The following is a 27,329-nucleotide window of genomic DNA, read 5'->3' on the forward strand; positions in this document are numbered from 1 at the left end:
CCTTTTCACTGAGATTCAACTTCAACCCAAACAGAAACTATTCTCACCATGGCAGAAAATACATCTGCACCATCAGCAAATAGAAGGGACCTGGGATCCACATGCTTTCCGTTTCTCTCCCACCATTTGCCTACTGAATCAATGTTTCTCCCTCACCCCTGTTGTGCTGGCTGAATTTATGTCTATATCCAGACATCTGCTTTGGTTTTCTCCCATCATTTCAAAACCCATCTGGATACAGAGCTTTTCCCTGCACTCAAGCTCACTTGGCTGGGACCCTGACATCCTGCCTAGTTTTGACAGGTTTGTCAATGGAGCCTGAGTTCTGTTACCTGGGCCCTCCTGCTACTCAAGAAGGTTCTGCTATATATCACTTGAAACCTACAGTTCCATCCGTCTCTTGACTTCTAGTATAGCCCGATACCTGTGGACTCCTTTGGCTGTGTTCCCATCAAACAGATTGAATCTCCTCAGATAGCCATACCTACTGGAATCAAGACCAAGTCTTTGGACTCTGTAGGTTGGACTACAGCAGAGTCCCCTCATGATATAGCCCAATAGCTGGGGTAGTTTTTTGTTCCACGGTAACCACTTTCACCACCTTCAAGCTTGTGCTACTTAGGTCCCAGTGCACCTTGCCTGTTTATATGTTCCCATTCGTGATTCTATCAATACTCACAAATTTAGTGTGTATTCTCAACTGATGCACATAGCAGCTGAAGAATATTGTGGAATATTAAGCAATTTATTTCTTTTAAATTTGTATTTGTAGATCTGGTATTAAAACGTGATGCTGATTCTTTACATTGGCAACTATGTGGACCTTGAATGTTAGGAAATTATTTAATAAGATTTATTTAAATAATTTTTATTTAAAATGTGTTTATTTACAAATTATAATTTGTATTTTTCCTTATAATGAAAATTTTGGAACAATTATAATTTAGTTTGAAAACAAAATAAATTATGTTCATGATTTTTACATAAATTCATATTTTTGATGAAAATATATTCAAATTTTGTACTTTGGATATAATTACATACTTAATTATTTAAATCATTGATGTTATCAAAAAACTATACAAAAATCTTGATTTTGAAAACATAATCAAGGAGCTTACTGAGATGAATGTAAGAAAATAAATTTTATAGTGGTGCCTGGATGGCTCAGTCAGTTAAGCATCTGACTCCGGCTCAGGTCATGATCTCATGGCTTGTGAGTTTGAGCCCTACGTCGGGCTCTGTGCTGACAGCTCAGAGCCTAGAGCCTGCTTCTGATTCTGTCTCCCTATCTCTCTGCTCCTCCTCTGTTCACGCTCTGTCTCTCCCTCTCTCTCAAAAATAAATATTAAAAAAAAATTTTTTAATAAATTTTATAGAAAACATATAATAATGTATGTACTATGATTTTCTTATGATTTATCAAGACATTGGGGGGTGGCATCTGGGTGGCTTAGTTGGTTAAGTATCTGACTTCAGCTCAGGTCATGATCTCCCAGTTTGTGAGTTCGAGCCGTGCATCGGGCTCTGTGCTGACAGCTCAGAGCCTGGAGCCTGCTTCTGATTCTGTGTCTCCCTCTCTCTCTGCCCCTCCCTCACTCGTATTCTGACTGCCTCTCAAAAATAAATAAACAGGGGCGCCTGGGTGGTGCAGTCGGTTAAGCGTCCGACTTCAGCCAGGTCACGATCTCGCGGTCCGTGAGTTCGAGCCCCGCGTCAGGCTCTGGGCTGATGGCTCAGAGCCTGGAGCCTGTTTCTGATTCTGTGTCTCCCTCTCTCTCTGCCCCTCCCCCGTTCATGCTCTGTCTCTCTCTGTCCCAAAAATAAATAAACGTTGAAAAAAAAATTTTTTTTTAAATAAAATAAAATAAAAATAAATAAATAAATAAATATATATATATATATATATATATATATATATATATATATATAGACATTGGGGTGCCTGGGTGGCTCAGTCAGTTAAGCATCCAACTCCTGATTTGGGCTCAGGTCATGATCTCATGGTTTGTTAGTTTGAGCCCTGCATCAGGCTCTGTGCTGACAGTGCAGAGCCTGCTGGGATTTTCTCTCTTCCTCTCTCTCTGCCCTTCCCTCACTCGTGCTCTTTCTCTCTCTCTCTTTTAAATAATTAAACGTTAAAAAAAAGGACATCACTAGCCCATCAACTGAACACCCAACGTGTGCAATAGTAACTAAATTCATTCAGCTTTGATCTTTTGCCAAATTAATTTTTATGAAAAAACCTAGCTATACACATATTTTCTGATTTTGTTATTATGCAAGTATATTTGTCAGAATAGAAGGAAAGAACTGTTTGCGTGATTTAAAAAGTAGATGGTATGTAGGTTTCCATTTATGCTCTTGCCTTGTGCTCTGAGAATGTTAGGGATAGGCCGAAGAGCTAACGTGTACTTAAACAGAGCAATAGAACACTGACCCTAATTTTTCTTTATTTTAGTTGTTGTTATTTGTCTGTTTGTGTCAGGGGAGGTAAAAGTGGGATTCTACTTTCTGGACTAGTGTTTATGTGAGCCTCTGAATATTGATGTTAGAGGTATTTTCAACTGGTTTCTAAACAATATCACAGGAATACTCATTTGTTTTGCTTGATTTTTCTGTAGAATACAGTATTTCGTAGGAAAAGATGATTTCTCTTCATGGGTAGGTTTCCTACCCTTGAAGCAAAGAAACGCTGTGACTTGTCAGGATGTGATGCAGGTGGAGGGGTTATGTGTGTGTCATAATCTGTGTATCCTCATTTCTTGGCAGCTTTGTTGTCCAGTAGAGAAAAAACTGAAGGAACAGCTGAAATCTGTTTCTTATCATCATATTTTCCAGAGAATGGAGCAAGTCCTCTTGTCATCTGTTGGCTCAGTATCCATTCATGCCGTTTGTTCTGTAAGATTTCCCTTGAGATAAAAACGTTGAAAGACAGCTTCATTCCTTTCGAGCTCCAGTCTTTTGCATAACACCTGCCCCATAAACGCACATCACTCCAGTAGGATTGTAAGTTGTCCAATTCTCAAGTGATCTGGTTTAAAATTTAAATTTGTAAGATAAAAATACCTTATTTCGTCCTGTCACCATATCACCCAACTATTATACCCTTCCTGTTATCTACCTTTCCCTGCATATTCTGTATAAATCTGGCATTATAAACTACAAAAATGGGCATATGCAAAACATACATTTTCAGAAGATGGTGTTCATATATCATACAGGGCACTTTTCAACAATCCTACACCAAGGCAGGTCATTATAGGAGAGACCAAAGACAGGGAGAGAAGGACTTCGGTGGAGCAGATGGTATGAATGGGTGCAGGGATACGTCCCTTTCTCTAAGAGGAAGTGTTAGCTCCAATATTCTGGCCACATTCCCAGTTGGTCAAGGGTATGCTGCCTCCCTAAATTAGGCAGCTTCAATTACATTCACTGTTCTAATGCACTTCCTGTCAGGAACGGTTGTGTGGACGTGCCAGTTAAAACAGCTGTTGCATCTGATGTGTGAGAAGCTGTGATCAGGAGAGCAAAGAGGTTTTCCTAGACATTGCCTATGTAGAAGTCAGAGTTACCAAACAAGCAAACAAACACACACACAAAGAAATCACATTATTTGAAGTTGTCCTAACGGCCCCTCATTTATTTTAATATATTCCTACAGCCTACCAAACTTGTTCATTAATTTTCAAAAGACTGGGGCACCTGGCTGCCTCAGTCAGTGGAGCATGTGACTCTTGATCTCAGGGTTGTAAATTCGAGCCCATGTTGGGTATAGAGATTACCTTAACCTTTAAAAAAATTTTTGTTTTTAATGCTTATTATTTTTGAGAGACAGAGAGCAAGCAGGGAAGGGGCAGAGAGAGAGGGAGACACAGAATCGGAAGCAGGCTCCAGGTTCCAAACTGTCAGCATAGAGCCCGATGTGGGGCTCGAACTCACAGACCACAAGATCATGACCTGAGCTGTAGCCGGCCGCCCAACAGACTGAGCCACCCAGGCGCCCCTTGAGATTACTTAAACAGGAAAGGAAAGGAAAGGAAAGGAAAGGAAAGGAAAGGAAAGGAAAGGAAAGGAAAGGAAAGGAAAGGAAAGGAAAGGAAAGGAAAGGAAAGGAAAGGAAAGGAAAGGAAAGGAAAGGAAAGGAAAGGAAAGGAAAGGAAAGGAAAGGAAAGGAAGGAAAGGAAAGGAAAGGAAAGGAAAGGGAAGGAAAAGAAAAGAGAAAAGAAAAGAAAACCTAGTTATACTTAATTGCACTAAAGACTGATTGCTTAAGTCAGTTGGGTTGTGTAAGTAAAAACAGCACCTCCACAGTCATCCAGTGGACTCTGTCAGTATGATATTTTTACTGAATACATGGCTCCTGCTCTTAGGAACACAGAATAACTTGCTCCCAAATAGGCATTTTGATTATGAAACAGTCTTTACTTTTTTCCTTTACATAACAGGATGAGGAATGCCTGGGTGGCTCAGTCAGTTAAGCGTCCAACTCTTCATTTCAGCTCAGGTCATGATACCAGGGTAATGAGATGAAGCCTGGGCATCAGGCTCTGTGCTGACAGAGTGGAGTCTGCTTGGGATTCTCTCTCTTTCTCCCCGACTCTCTCTCTCTCTCAAAATAAATAAAATAAAATAAAATAAAATATAAAATAAAATAAAATAAAATAAAATAAAATAAAATAAAATAAAAAATAAAAAAATCTAAAAGTGGAAAAAATAAATAACAAGATGATCTATTTATTTGTCCCATTTCTAGGCAGAGAAGAAACAAGAATTTTCTTCTCCCCACTGTTAAGCTAAGCATATTGTTTGACCTTCTCTTTTACTTCCACATTGAGCACAAATATTTTTAAAAATTCAAACAGCCTGGAAATGTCCAAAGAGACTGAAAAAAAAAAAAAACAAGAATTTTACTCCTCATGTTATGGTTAAAGGCAAATTCTTGACATAGTGCTGGCACCCAGTTGTTGCATAGTAAGTATTTGCTGGGCTGAATTATTGCACCTTTTTCCCCTGCATTTATCTCTGCAAGAGACCATTTAAAATAAAATATCAGTTTGAACACTGATTTTTTTATTAAGAAATTTAGTTTATGATAAAGCCCAACTTAATAGCATATTATGTTGAATTGTTAACTCTATTAGAAAGTGATGAGTACCAACACCAGAGAAAAACATCTACAGTTACTTATTATACACAGTGGTCCTATTTTTATATATTTTTTCAGTTCCTAAAATGGAACCATAAACCAGAGGGCAACACATTGTTTTCTTCTCTACTACCAGATGCATATAATGGAAGTATTGCTCACAAAGAGGACATTTGTTATTTCATATGTGATCCTCAAGAAACAGATGGAGAGTAATTATGTGGTTCTTGTCCTGCTGACTCTTTTAAAGCAAATAAATGTTACTCTTTATTTTCTAAGTTTTGATTCTTAAACAATGATCACTTAGAATGAGTAAGGTGCACCTGCAGAAAGGTATGATTATCATCAATATAAAATGATGTTGAGAGATTAAACCCATTTAGCTCTGTTCCACAAATCTTGGTGGAAATAGTTAGACCATGGCTTAGTGTATAGTGAAGTATCTGTCCGAGATATCCAAAAGTTTTTGTATAAAGTGGAATTCTTTTTTTTTTTTTAATTTTTTTTTTTTTTTCAACGTTTATTTTTGGGACAGAGAGAGACAGAGCATGAACGGGGGAGGGGCAGAGAGAGAGGGAGACACAGAATCGGAAACAGGCTCCAGGCTCCGAGCCATCAGCCCAGAGCCCGACGCGGGGCTCGAACTCACAGACCGCGAGATCGTGACCTGGCCGAAGTCGGACGCTTAACCGACTGTGCCACCCAGGCGCCCCTAAAGTGGAATTCTTTAGATGATTCAGTCTCCCATGTGTTTAGGGAAGTTTTGCTGAGTTCTCTATATTTATGAGATGCTGGGAGTATAAAGAGAAGGAAGATGTAGCAGAGTTCCTATCATTCAGGAACACATGAAAGAGGTGACTCTCATTACCCCTCAGGTATTTTGCCATGGATGGCACAGCTTTAGCCAAGCTTCTAAGAACAAAGGCACGATAGGTGACTATGGCACAGAAGTTACGGTGAGTCTCCTCCGGAGGGTTAACAAAGTTAATAGAAATTCATGACTTTTGCCCTTTGACATTTAACCTCTTGGTCCTCTTACTCTTTAGTCATATTTTGGCCTTCTCTCCCCTTCTCCTATGCAGACTTCTTTCCTATTCTAACAGTTTATTACACTGGGCATAAATCTTTCTTCCCTCTCATCTCTCTCTCACACTGTTTTAGTGGATTTGAATCTTAGTCCCCCAAATAAGGTGAATAGGGAACATCACATTGTTTAATTAATTTAAGCAAGATACCTAACTGGAGTTTTATCTTCCTGTGTTGTTTGGAGACGCAGACTCAGTCGTTTTGTGAGCAACCGCTCCCTTTCCTGAGGCTTTCCTGAGAATCCCGTGGTTTATGTGGTTGACTAAAATGGAAGAGGACTCCTTTGTGCTCAGCCTATCACGGTTGCTGCAGATAATTCTCATTACCTAACCCCAAATAAGTACGTGAAAGGCAGCAACCTTTCTGTCATGCTTGGGGCTCCAAGAATGTCATTGGTTCCAAAATCTCAGAGCCAAGTGTTCAGTTTTCTAGGGTCTGCCAAGAATTTTTTTTTTTTTTTTTAAGATCTTGTCACTTCCTTCAGGCACTGCAAGCGAGTGGGTTGAACAAGACTGAGAATCCCCACTAATCCCATGAACTTTTAATCTCATATTTTAATCTATGAGTTAGACCATAAGGAGTAGTCGTCTTCAGAAAGGTGAACTATGCTCCTCTTAGGGCAAGGGAGCCCAAAGGCCCTGGATAACTTCTTAGATCTAGGGAGGGGATAGGAAATTATAAAAAAAAAAATGTAAGACAATATTTCATAATGATTTTCTTTCTCTCTAAGAACGTACCCCTCTGCTTCTTCTGGTCTCTTTTTCTTTCTTTTAACACAAGAATTGAATGCTTGCTAGGGGCCAGCCTCACAGAAATGCTAAGAGGTCAATATTATTAATCCCATGTGAGAGTTGAAGAAACTGAAGGGGAGAAAAGATAAATGCAATACCAGAACTACAGTTTGTGCTGCTTGCCAGTTTCAAGGGAAGTGTTGTGTAAATGGAGGGAAGTGTCCACTGAGGGATTAGAACTCCTGCAGTGTCACCCAAGGGTCTACAAAGTGGGCGATCTTTACAAAGTTGCTCAGCCTCTTAGATCCCTTGTTTCTTATCCAGAAATTGAGCTATTTGATACTTGGATATTAAATGAAATGATGGACAATCAACCAGATGGCAACACGGTGCAGATATAAGATACTTAGAGCATTCTACGACATTATGGCTCCAAAAGGTCCACATCCAAGGTGATCAGTGGTTGTGGTGATTAGTTAGCCCGTGAGATGTTGAGATATCCAGGAAATCAGTAAAGGAGAATCTTTATATAGAATAGGAATCTGATGCTAAGTGGGGAAGAGACTAGGTTGACACAGAAGGAAGTAATAGGCTCCCTTGGAAGATCAAAATTGAGGCTAATTCTTAGCAAAGTGAGCAGAGCATTAATAATCATATTCAGGGGCTCCTGGGTGGCTGAGTCAGTTAAACATCCAACTTTAGCTCAGGTCATGATCTCACGGTTCGTGAGTTCAAGCCCCATGCCGGGCTCTGTGCTGACAGTGCAGAGCCTGGAGCCTGCTTTGGATTCTGCATTGCCCTCTCTCTCTACCCCTCTCCTGCTTGTGTTCTGTCTCTTTCTCAAAAATAAATGAACATTAAAAAATTTTTTTTAAAAATGATATTTAGTGATCCCCAGCTACTAAAGACGCAAGAGACAGTCTCTAAGCATGGCTGAACGTCAATTAATAGATAAACAGAGACCAAGTGAAGAGGCATCTATGAAGAACCTATGTTCATTAAATTCAAATTTGGAAATCTAAGCATCTTGACAGAGAAAGTTATAGACTACAAATGAGAATAGAATGGAAGTGTGTGCTATGGCTAAAGACAAAACAAAACACAAACAAAAAATGAAGGCCCAAAATTGAGGAAATAACTTGAAAACCTATAACATTTTCTTTTTTTTTAATTTTTTATCATTTCTAGCATGCTCCAGGCACAGTGTCAGTACACTTGAAGGTAAGTGTTAGATGGTCATTAATGTGCCTCTAGTTCTTTTGCATTCAGTCCAATAGAGAAATTATAGACAGAAGTCAAAAATAGACTAAACTATTAGTTTAGGTAGAGGTTTTATTGTTTTTTTTTAGTAGTAATAAGAATTGTTCATTTTCATTGAGCATTTACTAAGTGCTTTACAGAAATTAATTAAATTAAGCTGCTATTAATGCTTTGAGGTATGCTCTTCTTTTTTATTTAAAAAGATTTTTTTTAATGTTACTTTTTGAGAGAGAGAGAGAGAGAGACAAAGTGCAAGTGGAGGAAAGACAGAGAGAGAAGGAGACACAGAATCGAAACTAGGCCCCAGGCTCTGAGCTGTCAGCACAGAGCCTGACTCAGGGCTCAAACTCACAGACTGAGAGATCATGACCTGAGCAGGAGTCAGACGCTTGACCGACTGAACCACCTAGGCGTCCCAAGGTATGCTCTTTTAATATCCTCATTTCATGGATGAGGAAACAGAGAGAGAGAGAGAGAGAGAGAGAGAAAGAGATGAACAGAGAAAGGTAACAAAACCTAATGGAAGAGAGGCATGTAGTAAGTGGCAGGCCAGAGAGAATCTTAAGCAGGCTCCACGCTCAGCATGGAGCCCAAAGCGGGGCTCGATCCCACAGATCATGACCTGAACCGAAATTAAGAGTCGGATGGTCAACCGACTGAGCCACCTGGGGGCTCCTGATGAGTGCCATTTGGAAACAAGATTTTTAAAAATAGGTTTTGTCCCTACATACTGTCTTTGACTTTTTCTAGTGGGATGCAGATAACTCCAAGCTAGGAGACGGCAGAACTACAGATGAAATGATTTCAGTCTCTGAATGATGGGTGGAGAAAAGCCATTCACCAACCAGGAAATACATCACTTGGACTGTACCTGAGAGACAAATCTTTACTATAACTGAGCCATAATACGTATTCAGGGCTCTTTGTTGTTGTGTTTAGTCTTACTCGAACTTAAATAGAGGTGTAGAGAGAGAAAGGTCATATGCATACCCCAAGCTTTAACACATTATCTTGGCCCCGTAGAGAAACATGGAGTAATACATGTGACACTCTCTTCATTTTACCAGTTGTATAAATTGCTACTCATCGTGTGGGGACAGCCAGTGAGGAGGGTGAAAAGAAAAAGAGCAGAAAAGCTTTAATTCAATGTCTCTAAAAGGCAGAAGTTTCTATTTTGAGGTAGAAAAGTGAGGAGAATATGAAAATTGTTTTCCCCATTCTGCAGGTATTATTGTCCTTGTTTGAGAGATGAGAAAATCGGGGTGCAAAGAGGTTAAGTAATTTGTCTACATTTGCTTCTATTTATACTTTTATTTGTAAGACATAATTTGATTACATGACAGCTAAACAAAAGGTCTGAAAAGTAAAATGTGTCAAATGTGAACATAATTATAGAGATGTGAACATACATTCATTTACTTAAGACCAAAATTAGGGGAGAACCTTTTGAAGCAAAATGCCTTTGACAATAAAAGGATAAACCCCCAAAACAATAGATTTGCCAGTCATACTTCCCGATTCTAAACATGAATCCCCGTGAAGTGTTTTTGTGAGAAAAGCAGTTCACAGTTAAAGAACACCTTGAGAATACAATAAGAAATTAAGGCTTGACCTCTTGGTTTTGAAAAAAAAAAAAAGTCATGTAACAGTGCAGTCCAGGTGTTTTACAAGTTTGGAATCTCTCCCTTAAGTGGGGTCTTCACTGCCAGGCAGTTATTAACTTAGATCATGTTGATACCCTAGAATTTCGCATAATGCTTATTCCCAACCATTTCTATCTTCCTTAAGGTCTAGATGTCTCCAGAATCTCTACATAACAGGACCTTACCTTTAGCTCCACAGAGATTGAATGTTGGGATATAAAAATAAGTACTATGGGGGCTGGAAGTGGGTCTGTAAGAGGGACTCTCGCTGGATGTACCCTCTGAACGTCACAAAGGCTCTGAGACTGTCTCCTGTGGGGTTCTGAGAGACTGACTCGCCATTTCTGAAACGCACAGAGGTGAGATGACGGCAGAATGGCAATTATTAAAGTACAAAATTCACATGACCTGCACATTCTCTCCTCGTGCCCACCTATACATGAGAATCTACAGTATTATCAGAAACAGCTGTGAATTTATCTTGTGAAAGTGCAGGTGCAAAAATGGGGACACTTGACATCCCCAGGATGACCACTCTTCTTGCAGTCACATCACTTCTAATCTGATGGTTTCTTGAAGGCAGGACATAGAGATGGGGGTTTGGAATAAATGCTGAAACTTCTCCAGCTTTCCTCCCTGGCACTTTACTTCTCACTCTATATCCTTTCTCCAGGCTGTCTCGCCCACACACAGTGACATCACTGAGATGAAGCAGATGAGTCACAAATCTCTACTTCCCGGTCTCAACCTCTTCTCTGAGTTCCAATCCATATAACTAACTTGCTACTTGACATTTCCACTTGAACGTCTCAAAGGCATCTCAAAATAAGCCTATCTCCCAAACCAACTCATGAGCTCCCCTGTCCTACTGTTCTGTCCTAGTGAATGGCACAGCATTCATCTGGCTGGATAAAACAGAATCCCTAGAGCCAATCTTGATAGTACCTTCTCCCTTACCACCCTCAAAACAAATACATTTCCAAATCCTATTGATTCTGGCTTCTAAAAAACATCTCACTACACTTCAACCTATACACTTCAACCCATCACCATCAACAAATTGGGTTCAAATTACCCACATCTCTCACTTGGCCAACTATAATAGCCTCCAACTGATATCCATGTTTCCATTCTCCAGTTTATGCTACATATTGTAACTATGGTTTATTTAAAACATTTACCCCTACCCTTGGCCCTTACTAGCAGTGACCTCCCACTGCTATTGGGATAAATAAGTACAAATCTCTTTAATGCCTCTTCAGGTTCTGCATGTTCTCTGTGGCCCTCTCAATTTCAACTTCCTCCATATCCCTCTGCCCCCACAGCTCCAACCACACTGGTGTCTCAGTCTCTCAGGATTGCTGCACATCCCCTACCCGTGGCAGTTTAGCATCTGATGTTCCTTCTGTCTAGCACTCTTTAATACCCATCCCTTCATGGAGTTGGCTGCTGTGCATCTTTTCAATCCTGGTTCAAATGGCATGTCCCGAATGAACCCCACACTGGCCTCATTGACTCGGACAAATAGCCTTGGTCTATTTTATAGCCTCATTTGCCTCCAGCATAGCGTTTATCACTGCTTCTATTTTATATTTATGAGCTCTGTGATAGAAAGAATGGTGTCTGTTTTTACTTGTGATTTTGTACCCTGATGCTTTGCACAGTTTTGCATAAAATGGATAGTCAATAGTATTGGACAAAGAAGTGAATAAAAAATGAAGAGTGGAGTATATACTGGCGGCACCAGGGTGAGACTGTCTGATGCATCTCTCACACTAACACTGGGCACGCATTATTATTTTTTTTTTTTTGTATGTAATTTTATTTATTTATTTATTTTTTTTATTTATATATGAAATTTATTGTCAAATTGGTTTCCATACAACACCCAGTGCTCATCCCAAAAGGTGCCCTCCTCAGTACCCATCTCCCACCCTCTCCTCCCTCCCACCACCCATCAACCCTTAGTTTGTTCTCAGTTCTCAACAGTCTCTTATGCTTTGGCTCTCTCCCACTCTAACCTCTTTTTTTTTTTTTTTTTTTTTTGTTCCCCTCCCCCATGGGTTTCTCTTAACTTTCTCAGGATCCACATAAGAGTGAAACCATATGGTATCTGTCTTTCTCTGTATGGCTTATTTCACTTAGCATCACACTCTCCAGTTCCATCCACGTTCCTACAAAAGGCCATATTTCATTTTTTCTCATTGCCACGTAGTACTCCATTGTGTATATAAACCACAATTTCTTTATCCATTCATCAGTTGATGGACATTTAGGCTCTTTCCATAATTTGGCTATTGTTGAGAGTGCTGCTATGAACATTGGGGTACAAGTGCCCCTATGCATCAGTACTCCTGTGTCCCTTGGATAAATTCCTAGCAGTGCTATTGCTGGGTCATAGGGTAGGTCTATTTTTAATTTTCTGAGGAACCTCCACACTGCTTTCCAGAGCAGCTGCACCAATTTGCATTCCCACCAACAGTGCAAGAGGGTTCCCGTTTCTCCACATCCTCTCCAGCATCTATAGTCTCCTGATTTGTTCATTTTGGCCACTCTGACTGGCGTGAGGTGATACCTGAGTGTGGTTTTGATTTGTATTTCCCTGATAAGGAGCGACGCTGAACATCTTTTCATGTGCCTGTTGGCCATCCGGATGTCTTCTTTAGAGAAGTGTCTATTCATGTTTTCTGGGCACGCATTAAAAACACAACACTTGCAGTCAGATATCATTGCTCCTTGTCTCAGGAGGCCCTGCCAGTATCTGCATGGGCCTGGAGCCACACTGTCTGGATTAGAACTCATACCATACCAACTGGTTGTGTGCCCAGGAAAGTTATTTAATTGCCTTAAGCCTCAGTCTTCTCATCCATGGTATAGGAATAATTGGTACTTAAATAGATATGTATCGACTACAGAGTACCCTGGCTGGATACACTAAGTTCTCAGTATGTGGTAGCTATTAAGGTGTTAAAATTATAGGTTTCTGTCTTTTTCTGTTCTTACGAGTCTGATCAATGGCTTCATAGCCTGCCTGTCTTTTGGAGTCACGTTAGTATTTAAAATCACTAACCCTAGGTCATTTCAAAGAAGGCTTGTGGGACCAAAACCAGGAGTGCTTGATGCTGTGACCAAATATCACAGATCTTTTAGGATGTGATAGCGCTCTGTTTTCCTGAGGGAATATAAGACTTAGCCACTCGTATCCATGATTGGTGATGTGGGAAAGTAAATAAATGTCTCCCAAGTTAAAAAAAAAAAAAAGTAAATAAAGTCACTATCCTGTCTTCTGAGAGATGCAGGCTGGTATCTGGTATAATGTGAAAAGATAAAGAGACCCCTCCCTCCCCCGAAAAAGGCAAACCCATGTTTCTTACCTACAGGCGTACAGACCTGTGATCTATGTAACTTACAATCTGATCATCTTTACTACCTCTCCTCTGAAGGGACAGTCCTCCTGCAGAGGGCCATCCAGACTTTCCAAATCTTCTCCAACTGAATGACCTCAGTTCTTATCCATAGAAAACCATTTCTTTTTTTTTTCTTTCTTTTTTTTTCTTCTTCTTCTTTCTTTTTTTTTTTTTTTTTTATGTTTTATTTATTTTTGAGAGAGAGAGACAGAGTGCTAGCAGGGAGAGGGACAGAGAGAGAGGGAGACACAGAATCCAAAGTAGGCTCCAGGCTCTGAGCTGTCAACACAGAGCCCAATGTGGGGCTCAAACTCACAAACCATGAGATCATGACTGAGTCGAAGTTTTATACTTAACCCATTGAACCACCCAGGCGCCCCCATATAATACCATTTCTAAAATCCTCATAACCCCATTCACATCCTAGTTCAATCCCATTTCCTCTTGTGGATGATGTATTCAGAATTGAGTACAATGCATGAAATGTGATCTAATGAAGTGTCTGGCTCACCATTTGGGTAGTAATAAATAACGTGTGAGTGTGTTTATTGGTATAGCTCCACAAATGCAGCCTATTTTAAATTGAGAATTTATAATGGTGTACTGGGCTGAATAGTGTCCCCACCAAAATTCATGTCCTTCCCAGAACCTCAGAATGTGACCTTATTTGGAAATAGGGTCATTGCCTTATGAGAAGAGACACAGACATGGAGAGGAGAATGCCATGTGAAGACAGAGGCACAAAAGAAAGATGGCCATGTGACAATGGGAAAAGACATTGGAATTATGCAGTTGTAAGCCAAGGAATGCCAAGGATCACCAACAACCACTGGACGCTAGGAGAGAGGTATGATATGGGGTCTCCCTCTGCGCCCCCGAGAAGGAACCAATCTTGCCAACACCTTGAATTTGAACTGGCTTCTGGAACTGTGAGAAAATAAGTTTCTGTTGTTCTAAGCCTAAAAAAAAAGTCAGTATGCCCTGCAAATATCCCTCATTCCCTCTTTCCCACCACTCCATGTCTCTCTCACAAAGCAGGAGACTGCTTTTCAGGGACTTGGCATATCTATTCTTTAATCTACCCGGTGCTGGTCTCAAAATTCCCCAGAATTCAACTTCTTGGTACCACCTTGCCCTAGACCTCAGATCTAACCACGCTGACAAACATTGCTGGATCTGTATTGGATTCTCGCCACAGGTATTTGCGTTAATACTGCACTTGATGACAAATCCAAAGGCTTTAAAAAAAAAAATGAAACATTTTTAAAAATGTTTAAAACAATGTTTATGCTCCTCTTGTATTATTCCAAAAACATATATTTAAGGAAAACTGAAAGTATGGAGAGATTTGATAAGCTTCTACCTTTTCCTCCTTTGGGGTTATCATATTTAGATGGCAAATTTAAAATCTGGCACATTTTTTGCATGTGGCCAAGAGTAGAAAACTCAACTTACCGTGTTTTCTCCTCTGTGTGAATCACTATCTCCGTTGCTGTTGTTATGAGCTCTTTGCTTGCCAACTCTGATAGCCTCTGCCCTACTCTTTGCACAGGATGAGGCTTGTAAATATTGCAGTCCTCATTTTCATTTCAAATACAAGCCTATTTCTCTGAGGAAATGTTTCTACAACGCACGCCAGTCTCACCAACCTGATGCTTTTCAGAGCGCTGCCCTTCAGACTGCGTGAGAACAGAGCCGAGGCTATGATTCTGAGTTAGATTTTCTACCATCACTAAGTCACATCTGGCTTGGTTAGGGGCAGCGATGACTTCCTGCAGGCTTGCTGTGTGCCATGCGTGGGTCATGGTAATAGAATTCTCCTTTACTCAGTCAGGGCCTGGGATGAGTGGTCTGAACAGGACTAATTCTGAATAAAGCAATTCTGACTACATGCATATCTTGAAGAATCTTTTACATCTACAGTAATATTGCAGCCAGAAAGCTAACATACATTCATTAAATAAATATATGCATTATATTTTATAATATAATTTTATAATATATAAAATTGGATGCCAAAATCTAAAACCCACAACAAAAACCAGTGGCTTTGTCGTCTCAGTAAGGGACTGTCAGAAGGAAGAATTATTGCTATTAAAAAATTATGGGAAAAGCTTAGACATTAATTTTGCATGTCTTATATTACTGTGTTTATAATCTGTTATGTTTTAGATAAAGGTCTAGAAAAGATTCCTCATACTTTGTGTGCAGCTTATTTTTGGTATACTCCTCCAGGAGAAGATAATAAGGAAAAATCAAATAAATATGTTTGTGTGTAAGGAAAAAATAATTTGGTTGCCAAAGGGAAAACTTATCAGGTTGAAAGCTACTCTCTAGAGATAGTTTTTTGTAAAATCAAGGTTTGCTTTTTTTCTCCTTTAAAACATCTTTGATCTTCCATTTTGTCATGTGTGGAGAAGCTCAATGTCATGAAAAGTATCAAAATATGTAATCATTAAAAGCCATGAGTCCTGAAACAAAACATATGTAAAATATCAGGAATTCAAGTCCTTAAAAAATACCTAATGATCCCAAATCAAAGCAGTCTGTTATATCATTAAAATTAAGATAAAAATAGAAAACACTCTTTCTGTGTTCCTTTAGAGCAGGAGGATTTGATCTGCCCTCTCTAGGGAGTCTATGGTTGGATGACAGACTTCAGGGGTTCCTTGGGGCTTGTGAATTTAATGACAACATTTTAAATGTGGGCTTATTCATCTTCTTCCCAGACAAGGGTCCATTATTTGAACAGATTCTCGGGGGGTCTCAAAATTAAGACCCATTGCAAAGGAAGCAAAGTTTTTAAAATAAAAATTTAGGGGTGCCTGGGCGGCTCAGTTGGTTAAGGTTTTGACTTTGGCTCAGGTCATGATTTCACGGTTCCTGAGTTCAAGCCCTGCATTGGGCTCTCTGCTGTCAGCACGGAGCCTGCTTTGGATCCTCCTCTGTCCCCCCTTCTCTCCCTGCCCCTCTCCCATTCACGCTTTCTCTCTCAAAAATAAAAATAAACATTTAAAAAATAATAAAAATATAAATCTGATCTTAATTACTAAATGATAGTTAAATACTGGAAATTTTAAATATTTATTTTCTTTAGAATATGAAAAAATCCGGGGTTTTATTTTTTGGCTTGTTTTCTTTCAACAAGGAACAGAAGAAGAAAAACAGAGTATTTCTTCTTAAAAAAGGGTAGTATAGCTACAATTTAGATAAAGGAATAAAAGGCAGAGAGTCAAAGAATCCTTAAACCTTCAGTAAATTTTCATAAAGCATATGACATATTTCTTCCAATCCCTCCTGGATTAATCACAGTGCCCACTTTTCCTAAATTCTAAACTTCTTGGGCACTTGGGTGGCTCAGTCAGTTGAGCGTTGGACTTCAGCTGAGGTCATGATCTCACAATCTATGAGTTTGAGCCACGAGTCGGGCTCTGTACTGACAGCTAGGAGCCTGGAGCCTGTTTTGGGTTCTGTGTCTCCCTCTCTCTCTCTGCCCCTTCCCCCACTCACGCCTCTGTCTCTCTGTCTCTTTCTCAAAAGTAAATAAACATAAAAAAAACCCAAAAACCATTGGGGCGCCTGGATGGCTCAGTCAGTTAAGCGTCCAACTTTGGCTCAGGTCATGATCTCACGGTTTGTGAGCTGGAGCCCCACATCGGACTCTAAGCTGACAGCTCAGAGCCTGGAGCCTGCTTCAGATTCTATCTGTCTGTCTGTCTGTCTCTCTCTCTCTCCTTCAAAAATAAATAAACAGTAAAAAAGTAAAAAAAGTAAAATAAAAATAAAAAACATTAAAAAAATTTCTAAACTTCTTGACAATTATCTTCTATTCTCTTTCTATTCTCTCTCTTCCTTACTCAGGACGTCCACCATTATCTGTCTTCTAATGGTCCTCATATTTCTTCCTCACAGATCTCTCTTCAGAGAGGCAAGAACTGTGCGCATCTCTACTTCACAATTCAACTGGTTTGGTGTCTAGTCTGAAAGTCATATTCTTCTGCAAGTGGATGTCCAGTTTCCCCCACACCATTTGTCAGAGACACTGTCCTTTCCCCACATGCATTCTTGCCTCACTTGTTGAAAATCAAGTATAAATACATGGGTTTATTTCTGGGCTCTGTATTCTGTTCCATTGATCCATATATCTGTTTTTATGCCAGTACCTTACTATTTTTGATTACTATAACATATCTTGAGATCAGGAAGATTCATGCTTCCAGCTTTGTTCTTTCTCAGGACTGCTTTGGCTATTCATGGTGTTTTGTAGTTCCATGTGAATTTTAGGATTTTTTTTTTCTGTACATCATAGTGCATATAGTTAACAATACTGTATTGGACAGTTAAAAATTTATTGAATGTCGACCTCATAATCGGTGTTCTTACCACAATTAAAAAATAAAATAAAATAAAATAAAATAAAATATCCAAGCAGTATGTCCTAAACTAAATATACACTACTCTTCCCTCTAAATCTGGATTTCTTCCAGCGGTTCCAGTCTCATTAAAGGCCTCATCCAATTGCACAAACTGAAATTTGGGGACCCACTTGACACTTCCCCATATCCTCATCTGTATTTTTTTTTTACAAATTCTCACCAATTTTAAACATTTTTCAAAATGGTAGCTCTTTCTCTATTTCTAGTCTCTCCATCCTGGTTCAGGCTACACTCATCACTTGCCTGAGTAAGAAATATTCCATCTTCCTAGCTCTATACCTTGTTGCTTCTTTACAAACTGTCCTCTCTGTGGCAACCAGAGTTATTATTAAGAAACACAAGTCTTGCCATCACTCATCTGCTTAAAACCATGAAATAGCCCCTAATAGTTCTTAAGGTGATAAGCAAAATGTTTAACATGGATGCAAAATTCTGAGTAAGGTGGCCATTGACTTGTGCCCCATGTATTGTTTTATCACCCGCCTTGTTTTCCATAATCCGGTTTCACTGGTTTCTAAATTTCGCAAAACTGTCAAGTTCTATGGCTGCTCGAGGTCTTTGTGCCTTCTGGGATTTATCTGAGATTTTTGTACAACCACACTACATGCTTTCCTTATCCCCACTTCCTCTCTGAGTTATCACTCCCTTCCTTCAAACCTCAGCATATACATCATCTTATGAGGAAGCTCCCCCGCTCTCACCAGGTGAGTTAGCTCCCTTACTTCCTTGCTCAATGGTCCTTTCTATTTTTTTCTTTTATTACAGGTAAGACAGCTTGTAATTTTATATTTGTGTGATTATTTGAGAACTGTCCCCAACCACCTTCCCCTCCTTTGCTATAAGCTCCAATATTGTCTCTTTTTCACATCAGTGTCATTAAACCACTCTTTTGTTCCAAGTAAATGTTGAATAATGAATGAATGGTATTTTTTATCTCTATAAGGAAAGTATACATTATGAGGTTAAGTCCTGAGACACATAAAGAGAGAGAGTGTGAAGGAAGACCACTGGTTACCTTCTTTCATTTCTTCTTCGCCATTTTCACATATCATCAAAGAGAACATTTAGCTCCATCGAGCTGAAGATCTATTTGTTTTACCATTAAAATCAGATACAAATGTTCTTTTAGGATAATTTGTTTGGGGATATTGTGTCAGAGTTCCAGCAGAAAACAGGATTCATTTCAAATGAAGGAACTTATTGAAAATCTTCTTATAGAAATATGGGACCATGAAAGGAACATACAAGGGATGATGAGGATCCAGAGACCACTATCAGTGGGAAACTATCACTACCCTTACTATCAAAGGGGAAAAGGGAGGTAATAGTGATACCAAGGCTCAGTGAGAGCTGGAGTTTTTAGACCAGGGACCTCCCAGTGGAAGTTATGGTGAAGGAGAAATGTGGAATTGGCCCTATGTAAATATAGTTGACCCTTGAACAATTTGGGGTTAGGGCTGCTGAATCTCACATAGTCAAAAATCCATGTATAAATTTTGACTTCCCCCAAACTTAACTTCTAATACCCTGCTGTTGACTGAAACCTCACTGATACATAAACAGCCAATTAACACAAAGTTTGTATGTTACATGTATTATGTACTATATTCTTATAATAAGCTAGAGAAAAAATATTGAGAAAAACATAAGGAAGAACAAATTTATTTATAGTACGGTATTTATCCAAAAAAAAAAAAAAATCTGCATACAAGTGGACCCTTGCAATTCAAACCTATGTTGTTCAGCCATATAGAGTCAAAGTAGGGAGGGTGTAAAGGAGAAATACTCCATGCCCACTCCCTTTTTGCCCTTGTCTCCCATTGGTTGATCCCATTTAGAAGCCAGATGTAAGCAAGCCTGGGATTTGTCACAGGTGTCAGCCTCTTGTGCCAATAGTGAATGACAGACAAGAGAGTGGATCTGTGGCAGAGTATGGACACAGGCACATATTTTCTATTTATGCCATGGAGGGGGAAGAAAGCATCTCCATTAGAGATGGAGACTTTTATTTTACTATGAAAAAGAGATGTTTAAAAGTCTAAAAGTCTAGAGAAATCCTGTTGACAGCATCCGTGCACTAATCAAATATGGGTCACAAAGATGGGTTAGCTACACAGAAAGGTTGTAATAAAAACTCAAATTTAAAAAAAAAGTGAAGTCTTCACCAAAAATAAAAGCTTTATCTTAGCTGTAAGAAATACGAGAACAAATTTAATCAGCAATGAAGAGCTAAAAGATAGATAACAAAGACACAAAGATAGTCATGGAATGACTCCCAACTGGTACTCCCAACTTGTTATCTGTAAGCCTCAGTTTCTGTGGTAGACAGAATAATGGCCCCTCTAAACACGCCCAAGTCCCAGTCCTCGGAACCTGTAGATATATTAGGTTGCACGGCCCAGGAGAACTGATTTTTCAAATAGAATTAAATTTGCTAATCAGCACACCTCAGAATAGAAGAGACTGTCCTGGATTATCAGCTTGGGTCCAATGTAATCACAAGCTTCCTTAGATATGGAAGAGGGAGGCAGAGGAGGTCAGAGTGACAGCTGTGTGAGAAGGACTTGAAAGCTGCTCTTACTGGCTTTGAAAATGGAGAAAAAGAGTGAATGTGAGCAGCTTCTGGAAACTGGAAAAGGAAAGGAAACGGATTCTCTCCTAGAGCCCTTAGAAGGAAACACAGGCCTTAGACACTTCGGTTTAGCCCGGTGAAACCCAGGTCAGACTTAAGACCTACAGAATTGTAAGATCAGAAATTTCTGCTGTCATAAGCCACCAAGTAGGTGGCAATTATTTTTTTTTTTTCAGTACCAACAGAAAATGAATATAGTCTTTTCATTGGTGAAATTTGGGCTAATAATACTGCTATTGAGATAAAATTTAAAATATGACTGAGCTCCACCCCCCTACCCCCCCAATTTTTAAGGGTAAGAATGGAGGCTGATGAAATGGTAGACTTCTTTGTAAAGACACTTCCCTCTTTTTTAAAAAGTATTTTGTTTTTAAGTAATCTCTATGTCCAATGTGGGGTTCAAACTCCCAACCCCGAGATCAAGAGTCACATGCTCCGAAGCCTGAGACAGCCAGGCTCCCCCAAAACACTTCTTCATTTCTAGTGCAGAAGATTTCTCTAAAAGCCTAGCTGGCTGAATTACAGAGATGTCAGTTAAAACATTTCTTCCCTACTTGCAGGGCTCAACTGCTTTAAATCAATCAGTCAGCCATACATGACCCAATTTTTAAAATTAATTAACTATTGCTAGCAATGAGAATATATACTGCATATGTGTATAAAATTAATTATAAAATATAAAGTAATTCTCTAATGTGTTCTAATGAGTTAAGGTAGAGTAGCCTGTAGTAACAAATAGATTTTGAAATCTTGTGTTTTGGTCCAAGACTGCTGCTTGAGTGGTCAGAGTAATTCTCCTCTGGGCTCAGTCCTTCTCTGGTCTGGTCTCCCTTCCCCAGTTCCTTGTCACTGTCTGCATTCAACCAGTGGAAGTTGAAAGAGCTTGGAGCAGCACATGGGGGGAAGGTTTGTGGGTAGGGTCCAGAAGATGCAGATATCCTTTGTCATGGCTTAGAACTCAATCACTTAACTACACTTTGCAGCAAGGATACTCAGAAATGTTGTCTAGCTGCATGTGAGTCCACAAAGGGAGACCAGAAGTGGTGTATAGCCAGAGATCTTCACCTGATGCATCATGTAACAAAAGCTAAAAACCTGGCACTGTCTCTATGCAAAAATCACGTCTCATTGGTTCAACTCTGATACTTCAACAATATTAGTTTAGGTTTTAGTATTCAAGCTATGGTCTAACAATCAATTACCAATGGGAACTAGCTACTTTCCAGCTTCACTCTAAGACTTAACTCACAGTTGTTTGAGGATTAAAAGTAGTTACATGCATGTCACTGATCATAAAGCTTGGCACGTAGTAAGCATTCTGCTAAAGTTAGATCTAATGTATTATTAAACTTACTGCAACAGTTAAAATTATCATTATTTAATTTCTGATTGAAAAGGGAACTATTAGTAAATTGAAATGAAAAGAAATATTGAAAAAAGAACAAATAATAAGGACAAAAAGAAACTGCCCCAGTAACACAAGGCTAGAAATGAGAAGCCAATGCAGGCTGAACAGAAAGCTGTTCCTCCCAAGATTTTCTAAGTGGGTCTTATGGGAAAAGTCTCTTTTCCTCTCTGCTCACGGCACCTGAAGGATGTGACCCCAAAGTTGCTTTCATGTCCTTTCTCTAGGGGGAAAGCCTGAAATTAAAAGGCCAAAATCCAGAAAAAAGCAAAAAGAGAGACATGCTATTGGAGGGGCTTCATTTCTTCTCCCCAGTGACCCTGGAGCTACCTTGTTTGTTTTAATTATTTTTATTTTGGGGAATTCTTCAATATTCTTTCAATAAATCAGCCTGTGCACCTTAATTAGCTCAAGCTGAGTTTTGTTTCTTACAACTAAAATGTCCAAACAAATATAAGGGAGATGCCATTATTTTTTTTTTTGGAGATCTTGGTAAAAAGTTTAAGAGAAATACGAAAAAGCTTTGCTACACAAGAATGAAGAACTACTTTGCTGAAAGAGGGGAAGAATGGGAGATAGATAACTGCATAAGCATATCAATAGAGAATTACTTAGAAAGGAACCAGAAAATGGGAAATTGCCTCAGGATAATTCTAAACTTCTGGGCTGCTTATCAGTGTTCAGATAGCTCTTGATTCCTCATGCTAATGATGTGGAGGCATTTCACAGAAACTTACTTTAGCCATTGGTTTCACTTTTCACTTTATAAGGATTCCTAATAAGCAACGTTCATTTTCCCCTCACCTCCCGGTAGATCTGTAAAAGCATTAATGAATTACTAAAGTGACAAAGGACACAACGCAGAAGAAAAATATAAAAAGAATGGATAATTCTTAATTTGGGAAATCCATTTCAGGTAACCAAGAAATGACTGATAATGGACAGAGGGAATTATTTAGTCTGGAGAGGTATAGTCTGGAGACAAAAAAAAAAAAAAAAAAAAAAGAAAGAAAGAAAGAAAGAAAGAAAAGGAAAGAAAAGAAAAGGAGAAGGTGAGGCTAACATTTTGGGCATAATCAGCTATAAGGAGGAAAAAGTTTTCCTTGATCTTCTTAGGGTCCCTGACTGCGTCTAAAAATGAAACTGACAAACACAGACTAACAAGAGAATAGCATATAAATTTACATAAGTTTTACATGACACAGGAACATTCATAAGAAATGAAGACTTGAAGAAGTGGGGCGCCTGGGTGGCTCAGTCAGTTGAGCCCCCGACTTCAGCTCAGGTCATGCTCTTGCAGTTTGTGAGTTCAAGCCCCTTGTCCAGTCTCTGTGCTAACAAACAGCTCAGAGCCTGGAGGCTGCTTCAGATTCTGTATCTCTCTCTCTCTCTCTCTTCCCCTCCCCTGCTCACACTCTGTCTCTCAAAAATAAATAAATGTTAAAAAAAAAAAAAAAGACCTGAAGAAGCAGTTAGACCCGAGTATTTTTGTGCTAGATTTAATGAAGAGTACAGAGTTATGAAGAAATATAGATCGAAGAGTAAGAGGTAGGTATAGTAAACTGGGGAAACTTCACAGGGCCTGTTCAGATTCTTCTCGGAGTCTCTCTGTCTTCAGAGATAAAGATGTTTCTTTTCTCAGAAGATAGGGAGAACACCTCTCACATGAGGATTTTATGACCTATTTCACTCTGACCTTCCTGCTTCTTTTGTTTCTTCAAATACTTTCAGCTTAACATTTTCAATATGCCAGGGTGCCATGTTTTGGGGTAGCATGTCCTGAACCCCACCTCAGGTAGTGGAACATGCAATTAAAACAACAACGAAGAACTTTCTAGAACCTTCCAGAATTATGTCCATGGTCTGTATAAGTGAAAAGGGTACTTCATTTTTATTTTATTTTTTAAGTTTATCTATCTATTTTGAGAGAGAGAGAGAGAGAGAGAGCGAGCATGAGTTGCGGGGTGGGAGTGGGGGAGGGTGGAGAGGCAGACAGAGAAGGAGAGAGAATCCCAAGCAGGCTCGACGCTGTCAGCACAGAACCCACCATGGGACTCAGTCTTACAAACCGTAAGATTATGACCTGAGTGGAAATCAAGAATCAAATGCTGAACGGACTGAGCCACCCAGTGAGAGACTAAGAGAAAAATTACCAGGTGTACTCACAACTGCAAAGAAAAGACCTCCCCCCCACCCCCATTCCCAAAACCAGCCAGGGCGTGCCCGGTTGTAGTCTGACATAAAGGCGGGAACCAATCAAGTTCTGCTGAATGGTTTGAAATAAAGGCGGGAACCAATCAAGTTCTGCTGAGCATTCAAATTTAAATGTTAACCAACAACAGCTCTGTAACCTCTAAAAAATATCCCTAACTTGTTTGTGCCTGTCTATAAAAGAAGCTGTAAGATCCTTACTCGGGGCCTCTTAGCGTCACCGGCAAGGAGTGCACGGAGGACCGGGTTCGAACCTGCAATAAACGACCCTTGCCGCTTGGCTTTGATTCTGGACTCTGGTGGTTTGTTTTCGGGGGGGTCTCTCGAATCGGGGCATATCATCAGGTGCCCCTTTGGTACCTCATTTTAAAATGTTACTTAGTTATAAAGACTACCAACGTAATTTGTTGCCAACATAAGATTTTTGAAGCCAACTTCAGAATGAAACTTCCCCTTCCATCACTGCTTACAAATATGTCATGATTGAGGAAGTTGCTGCCATAGGCTGGTCTTCTATTTGAAATGTAGGTCTGCATGCCAGATGACAGAATTACACAGCTGAGCACAGTTACCTGTACAAGTGTTCAGGGCTGGATTAAATGCCAGGTCAGAAAACTCACATCAAATCTGTTCACCTACCTTTTCTTCTATGAAGATGTACAGTTGTGTAAACTACAGTGAATTCTCCACCATGCTGTTAAATATACCAGAAATATATTCTAATATTTACTTTAGGTTTGGGCTGCTTCAAGGAAAGGGAACGATCGTATGTATAGCAAGTTATTACATTCTGAAATAAACAGATTGTGTTATTAAATTCCAAATTAAAATGACTCTGGCTGAAACAGGACTTTAAGATTTTTTTTTTTTAACTGAGTGGAATTAGGAAAAAAGTGTGGACAGTGTTACATATTTTTGTCTTCTAAATTTCGAACACTTGTATTTACCTTTGACGCAGACCACCCATTTATTTTTTGGAGAAAAAAAAACACACACACACACCACAATGGGCTTTTTAGTGATGAAACTGTAAAACTAGATCCCGCACATTACCCTGAAGAAAGACAGGGAAATTACTTGAATGCAGATGTTTCAGGTCTGAGAAGTCATTTGTTCTGTTTGGAAATGTAAATTGAGTACCTTTTAGCAGAATGTGGCCTCTGTGGATTTGGTTGTCTCTGGGAGAAATGTTAATTTTTAAAAACTTCCCAGTGTTATAGATTATTGCTCAGTCCCAAAGAGTTGTGGGTGTTCTCCTTGAGGCAACTGTTTACAGGAAATCTGTAACTGAGATCACAAGGAGTGCTAGAAACACCAGCGGGCACAGAGCTCACTCTGGAGGACACTCTGACAGAGAAATTTGATGCCTCATTTGCGGTTTATCCAAGATTGAATCACTTGACTGCAGGGACAGTGGACTATTTTGTCCTGCTGAGTCATAGGACCACACCCTTGAGGGTGGAGTGTCCTTAATAATTCCGTAATTAATGTTTCCAGTGTCCTTCACACAAAGGTTAGACTGGGGACAGGAAATGAGGCAAAGCCTAATGTGAAATTATGTCTGAGAAAAGCATTTCTCTCGGGCCTATTGGCAGTTTGGTCCAGATTCCTGAAGTGTGGAAGGAAGTCTTTTGCTTCAAAGTTCAGAACAAAATGTTGGAGTCCAAAGAATCTTGATCTGCTACTTGGAACAAGTTGCTGAACAGTGTTGTTCAAAGTTCAGTCTGCATCAGAGCTGGTCCAAGAAGGGTATGTTATCAGTTAGTGATGGGAAAGTACAGAAATGTAGAATTAGAAACTTTTAGAGCAGATTGCTAGAGCAATTTTATGTCTATTCAATCTAATAATAATTGGCATTTGTATTTTTAGAGCTTTTTTCATGTCATACTTTTAGTTAGTTATTTATATGATATTTTATAAAAGTTTGGGTCAGTAAAGGATTGGAAATAAAAATAAAATGGTCTTTTACCACAGACGGGTTAAGGGAACTTGCATTAAACTCTTTATTGAATTTTCTTATCTGGGAAATATCACAAATTTATTGTAAACAGTAAATGAGGTGATATTTGAAATGTGCTTAGCTTCATACCTGGCCCCTAGTAGCCATTCGGTAGACAGGAGCCAATTTTAACATGTATATAATTTGCTGCTATTTAAGTCAGGACTTAAAAAATGAGGAGGAACTTATCAAGTGAAGGAGTTTAAAGGTGAAGATTAGTGAGCAGGACCAGGAAATAGAAAGTAGGAATTTATGAAAGGCTAGGTCAACCTGGCTGAAAGTTCAATGTGCAGGTCAAAGCCCTCAAACTAAAATATATGTGTGGACACCGCATGTCCTGGGGTTTGATGAATAGTCTCGATCAATAGGCAGGCCTATTCTCCTTAAAAATTATTTTCAAGGTCCTCAAAATTCGAATATTTATGACTCTTATATTTGTCCTAATTGTAGTTCTAGAAATATGGCCGCTCAAAATATTGGTGGTGTTTGACAATTTCATATTGGTGAGATTCAAAATTATGGAACATGGGCATTGGAGTTTATGTTTATAGGATGGCCAATGTATCCAAATGCAAAACTAGATTTGTTAAAAGATTATAAAGGAAATATTTTATGCATTTAAGAAGATTAAATTTTTATAAGCACTCTGGTACTTTTCACATAATCAATACTCTTAATTACAAACACTCCTAAATTATAGTCCCTGTATAACCTCTGCTTGGCAGAACTTTGTTATTCATTACATTAAGTGAGAATGTGCCCTTGAAAGTAATAAATCTATGTCTTTACAGATATCCCTTAATTACTTTTCATTAATTGAACCATTCAGAGTTATCGAGGTGTAAATGCAGATGTTCTCATGTTTTAGGAAGTGGCTCAATAACATTCTACTTCTCATTATTTATGTGTCACAACACACCTATGTTGTAGGAAATATGCTACAATTTGCAGCATTCATAATGCTGTCGAATGAGAAGCACAAACATTAATGAGTTAATAGCAGAAACTGCAATAAGACTTTGAGTATTCATTCTTTGTTGTTTTCCTTTTTCCTGCTGAGACAGCTTGCCTAAAATTTTTGAAGGCAGGTTTTTGTTGTTATTTGCATTTCCCCCCTCCCCTTCTAATTTAGATTTTTAGCTCTTTGGAAACACATTCTCATTTTATTTTTAACTGAAAACAAATGAGTCTCTCATTCTTGTTAATGTGTTATGGTTTCCGGCTTTAATGTTAGAAAGTGATCTTTCTTAAGAAAAATTCTAACAGCAGCGCGAAGTATCTAATAGCAATTATTGGAAGTATGGTCTCCCTTCCGTGACTGTCACAGTTACGTCGTTTGATGTTGCGGAATTGGCATTGTTTTCCTGACA

This window comes from Puma concolor, chromosome B4 (assembly GCF_028749965.1).
Source record: "Puma concolor isolate L17-30 chromosome B4, mPumCon1.1.hap2, whole genome shotgun sequence".
Classification (NCBI taxonomy): domain Eukaryota; kingdom Metazoa; phylum Chordata; class Mammalia; order Carnivora; family Felidae; genus Puma; species Puma concolor.